Raw genomic sequence first — 6,118 nt, forward strand, 5'->3', positions numbered from 1 at the left:
GCCCTTGTCTGACTTGAACTGTAACTGTGAAAGCTGGTACCAGGGCTTATATCTGCGTCTCTGAGACTTCAGGGTTGATGTTTTGGGCAGTTAACTGCTTTGCAAGTTCCAGCCTCTGGTGGGTTCCTCCTTTCAGACATGCTGCGTGGGTACCTGGGAGTGCTGGAGACTGTATTCAGAAGTGTCCTGTGAACAGTGCTAATGCGATTTAAGAGCCTCAAAGCTGTACCTTAGTCAAAAAAATAATATATATAGACGTAACTTCTTTCATTCTTATGAGAGAATGGCTGACATCTCTTGCAGGTAGGAGTATCAAAACTAAGTACGGTGTTTGCTGAATTTTCTCAACTTTCCGATTTAAGCTCAAGCCTCAAGCATGTTTTTCAACGCTATAAATGACAGGTTTGTTTATTGCTTAACTTGAGTAAAACCAGCTCTGTGAAGACACGACAGAAGAGTGTCTGAGGAAGCAGTTGGGGGGGAAAAAAACTCAGGGTAAAGAATATTCTTTGAGCCACATCAGCAGATGAATGCAGTTTTCTGGCACTTCCTGAAACGTTTACCATGAGGGCTGGATTCAGATGGTGCATGGGCTTTGGCTTACCTCCTGCTCAGTAACAATTTGCTGAAAGCTTATTTTAAGGTTCAGAAAAACCCCATCACTCCATATAACTGTACATCTGTATGAGAGAACTTCAGTTTGCACTGGAGTCTCAAATTAGAAAGAAGTGGCTTTGACTTGGCTGGCAGGGTATTTCTAGCTCCTTGGCAAAATAATAAGGCTTTTTGTGTATTTATTGCCCAACTATAAACATTGCACTGGGCAAATCCAACTTAGCATGAAAGGATCCATTTGTTTTAGCTATCCTGCCTGGCTTGACAGGCTTAGTCCTTGTTCTTAACCCTTTTATTTCTCTTGCCTCTTCCCATAAGACATTTATAAGGGAGGAGTAGAGGGCTCAAATAATTTGGGTTTTTTTGTTTTTTTTTTAATATTTTTTTTCTCCCAAATCTTTTTCCTACCAGTTGATTTAATTCTGCCTCCCTCATTCTCCTACTCTATAACACCCACATCAGCTCTGCTTTGCTGTAGCTATTGAATTTTCTGCTCTTTTCTCTCAGACCTGGAAACAACTACAGCAGCAGTATCCTCTGCTCCTCCATACAACATAACTGATAAGGGAGCAGGGGGAGAAGCTATCCTTAACCCTTAAGCAAGGGGACAGAGAGAAACTGCCCTGAGTAGATAGAAACCTTTCATCCTGTAACAGTAAGTTTCTGAGAAGAGACAAAAAGGTTATTTTCTCCAGAGACCTTGCCTGATTGTTCTTGCATGAGGTGGTCAAGCTGGGTGGGGGCATTCAGAGGAGGTTCCCACCGATGCTGCTAAAAACACATAACCGCAGCGCAACTTGACGCGTTGTCCAGAAATAGCTGTTTCTGGAGTTGGTAAGCCACTGTGACGTGGCAGGCTAAAGCAGGGGGTTCAGTGCAGTCCTCCCGGAAAAGGAACATGCAGATGAAGGAACATGCAGATGCCTTTGTTTTGATGGCCATCTCCTAGGAAAAACTGTTGTCTGAATTGTTATACAGGTATCTATTATCTATCTCCCCCCCCCACACACACACCTTTTTTAAAGACCTACAGTATAACTTTAAGAGTAGAGTTCAAATTAATGCAATTTGAATGGGTTGTCGTACTTGTTCCTAGTATAGAACTAGTTCTATACCTGAGCTAGTGGAATGAAAACAGTTCCTTCAAGAAGTTGTCTCCTAAATACTTCTTCAAAACCAAGTTAAGCAATAAACGCAGATTCAAAATTAGGAATTCATTTAAGAAGTTGTTTCATAAGAAAACTGCAAAGGGTTGGAACTAGCCACTTGACTCTGGAAAACCAACAGCACTTCATTCATCACTGAACCTATCTATATACAGATGTATACATGTATATGTGGGTGTATGTGCATATGCCTCTTTTTGCTGCAAAGTTATTTGGCTTCTTATAAAGAAATCATTAGGAAGATCAGAAAACTATGAGTCATTCAATTAATAGCAGTAGTTGTTCTTAGGGCCTTCTTATTCATGGTTTTGCATATTGCTGGACCAAGTGTATTCACTGCATCTAGTTGTTTAGAATATAAAAAATGATAGAAGAGAGGCCTTTTCATATGCACCTGGGCATGCGTTCCGTGAAGGGGCTATTTGCAGAAGATGCACAAGGACCTGGAGCTGAGATGTGACCGGGCACCTTGGCAGGATGATTTTGTTGTTTCTCTGGACTTAAAAGAAGATGGTAGAGCCAGGAATGCTGACTGCTGCAACTTGTCCTGTAGGACCCCCGATGCAGGCAGACGCTCTTGACTCCTTCCTGAAAACGCTGACGTTATGCTTCCCCCCTGTCAGCAGCTTTAAACCTTTTAGCTCCCCTGAGTCAGCGTGGCACTCGCAGCTTGTTTTGCTCTTCTGAAAAGTGGCCTAGTACTTCTTGCTGCTCTTTTCGTAGTGGAGATGTTCAGTGGTCACAGGCAGGACACCTCTGGGTGGAGCCTGGTGTCTGGCAGCAGCTCCCTGCACGGAGGAAAGCTTCTCTCCTTCCTAACAGACAGATGCTCCTGTTTACGGACAGGGATCCAACTAGAAAAAGCAGCCTGTTTTGTGCAGCCTGTCTGGACTTTAGCTGGGTTTGTCTCTTCTTTCCTTCTGTAGAAGGAATCTGTAGAAAGGAATCTTCCTCTGTAGAAAGATTGTATGCATCAGGCACCCTCTGATATTTCAGAGCATTCATGCACGTGTGAATTCATTCTTGCTCCAGGCTTTATTAAATCTTTTTCCTTGCACAGACTTCCTGCCATGCAGGCGAAAAGAGAAGAGTCCATTTCAGAAAACTATTAAGACAGAAAAATAAGGTTGAGGAAAGATAAGACTAGGCCTTGTTATGGCAAAAAATATTTATAGTACCATGTTGCTACTATTTTAGTTTCATTTCTGCATACTTTGTTTCCTCCCAACATGTAAGATTTCTAGAATGGCATTTTCAAGGCACTACTGAGTAAGGCATGTACCAGTAAGCATCTCTCTCCACAAACTCTAGTTCTCTTCTGAATACTCACTGAATGACTCACTTGCTAGTTCACAGATTTTAAATTTTGTATGGTTTATATTTTGTGGTTGTTGTTGTTGTTGTTAGGAAAAAGGCGGCTTCTGTTTTCAAAGCCCGTCCTCCTGTGGATGGAAAAGCGAGCCCGCTTTGGCTTCTGCTCCTCCCGTTTGTTCGTGTGCAGGCGCAAAGGCAGGTGTCTCCGTGCCCGAAGGGCAGCAAGTCAAAGGGATAGGGACTTCATGGGAGGAAGTGCACTGCAGTGCATTACATGAATGAAGTTAATCCAGTTTCACCGCCCAATGCCATTAAAGCCAGCGAGATGTTGCCGGTGTCACCAGTGAGCGTGAGAGCTCAGCGCTGCAGGCCAGGAACGCTCCCTGGCTGCTGCTGCCTTTTCCCAGGCTCCTCGCTGCATGGTTGCCATCACCCACAGCCCCGTCCAATTCCCTGTGCGCCAGCTAGCGCCTGGCAGTCACAGCGCTTAGCTTGGTTAATTAATACTGTAATCAAAGGGCAATAACATAAATCATGTGGATTTGCAGTGTAAACATTTCCAAGAGTCTTTAAACATGAATTTATCTTCCAGTAGGTTTTTTTTTTTTACGGTTTTGTCTGTACGTGCCATGGGAGCAGCCAGTACGACAGGACACCTGGCCTCGAGGAGGGTCTCCTCAGGGCCATGGGAGCGTTTCTGCCTGGTCCCAGGTGGTGGGTTTGGAGCTTGGTGGTCAGATCCGATGACGTGCCCATGCTGCTGGGCCCACGGGGAGAGAGGACGAGGAGGGGGCAGCTGCTTTCACGTCACCTCCGTGCAATTAGGCTTCGTTCAGAGCGGTGAGCAGTCAGGGTTGAAAGGTTAATTTGTATTGACTTTCCAGTGTCTCCGCCTTTATTTTTTTTCCTTCTCTTCAAGTTTTCCTACCTAGCCAGTACCTAGATTTCTAACGTTAATGCAAAGAGAAAGAGTTTTTTTTAGAGAAGCAGTACACAGAACATGCCCTTGCAGATCATTCCTAAAAGGATTACGTATAGTAAGGAAAAAATACTAAATAGTTACTTGTTTACAATGTTGACATCTTGCCTGTCATTATTTATAGCTACAGAGAATACTTGAACTTAGTTTGAGCCCAGTCTGGCTTGGGCAGCCCTGCTGCAGCCACATGTCCCCTCTCAACCAGCCCCACGGGTTCCCCTGCAGGGACCTGTCCCTTCCGGCGCTCGCCCCATATGCCCACCGATGGGGCGAGTTGCACGTGTTTGCGGGATTGGCTCACAGAGCAAGGCAGCGAGGAGGAAACGGTGAAATGTTTTTAAGAATGCGTGATCAAAGTGTATCGGCTGAGAAGCAGACACTGAAATAGTTTGGAAAGATGGGCAATGGGGTTTCAGAGCAGTCGTTAGCAGCTCTTCCTGAGAGACAAGCTGAGCCTGCTTTGGGTAGCTCATGTATAGTCAGTGCGTGCTTCGCTTTATAGGCTCCGCAGTTTCGCAAATGCCCGTTTACTTCTCAAGGGAGAGGCACAAGATTTAAGAGTGTGTGAGGTGCTCTTTGACACAGGACCAACCCAGGCTTTAATGTATTTTCAGACACTGCCGGTAGCATTGCAGTCCTCCACAGAACACACATGAATGCAAAGGCACATGGGCCGACTGCTTTGAAGTAAATCTGGGAAATGATTCCTCTCCTTTGAAATGCAAACATGATGGCACAGCCACTGCTCCTGTGGCTGCCGCTCCCTTTCATATGGCATGTAAAATGCAAATGAAAGCTAGAGAGTGACAGTCACAGGCTTTGAGAAGCAAAGGGCCAGGAAAAAAAACACATTCTTCTTGTCAGCTTGTTTTACTCAAAGCAATACTTAGCCTGTTGAAATAGAGTTCAACAAGTAAGTCTGCAGAGACCTACTTGTTGGAAATTAAGTCGAAAGCTTGCACTCCAGTGAGGCTCAGAGTGGATGAGTATCCTGCGTTTCAGTGTTGAGGTCAGCACTGCTCACATTTACAACATGTCTGCAATGGAAAATTTGGGTTGGCAAGGCCAACCTCTATCCAGATTGTTGAGAAATCTGCTGGAAGTTCTTTCAGTTTTCACAAGACAAACTCCGATTTAGTAAGAATGTTCTTCACTGCTGTTTGATTTGTTGCTGTCGTGACACTAGGGACAGTGAGGATGATAAAAAGACATAAGTAGTAATAAAGTTCTCGCTATTTAAAAATAAAACCAATGCATCTCTATTGTGAAAGACTGCTGCAGAAAGGATTACATATGCTTTGGCATGAAGATCTTTCCTGTAGCTATTAAGAACTTCTAAATGAATCGAGAAATTGAGGTTGTCATGGTCTGGATTTATCCAGTTTGCAAAGCAGGCTTAGGTTTCATTCACACATGTTTATATCATGAGTGAATAAGCCAAATCATGTCCATCCCAGATTGGTTGAAGTTACAAGGTGGGCTTTGTTCCAAGGCTAGCTGAAGCAAATAGAAAGTCAGATGAGAACAGCTCTAAGTCAACAAATTGGAAAAGAAAAAAGGCAGAAGTTTTCCAGAAAAATTAGTGAGCGTTACGACGTCATACCGGAGCCTGCCATTTTTCATTTCCCTCTTCCACATTTGAGTTACTGGCCAGAACATTTGTACCCCTCTGCTCTTCCCACTCCTATAGAAGGTTTGGTCTCAATGCCTATATAATATTGCAGAATATATTGTCACAAATATTGGCAGAAGTATTTACAGACAATTAATGTTAGGTTGTTTTATTTAATATCTGGGCTTTCTCCTTGTCAAAGTGATAAAGCAACAATATTGCAGGATAGTAAACTATCTGCAGAAGAGGAAAGAAAGTCCTTCTCTACATCTTCATTAACAAGCTCTCATCTGATTCTTGTATAGTTACCATCTGGCAAAATTATCATTAACAAACTGCACTTTCTCTAATACACATTTTGTAGTCGGTGTGTTTCTGTACCAACCCATGATGTGATGCAGAAAGTAGTAGTGAACTAGCCCCAGATATAAA

The sequence above is a fragment of the Struthio camelus genome, chromosome W (genome assembly GCF_040807025.1).
Source record: "Struthio camelus isolate bStrCam1 chromosome W, bStrCam1.hap1, whole genome shotgun sequence".
Lineage (NCBI taxonomy): Eukaryota > Metazoa > Chordata > Aves > Struthioniformes > Struthionidae > Struthio > Struthio camelus.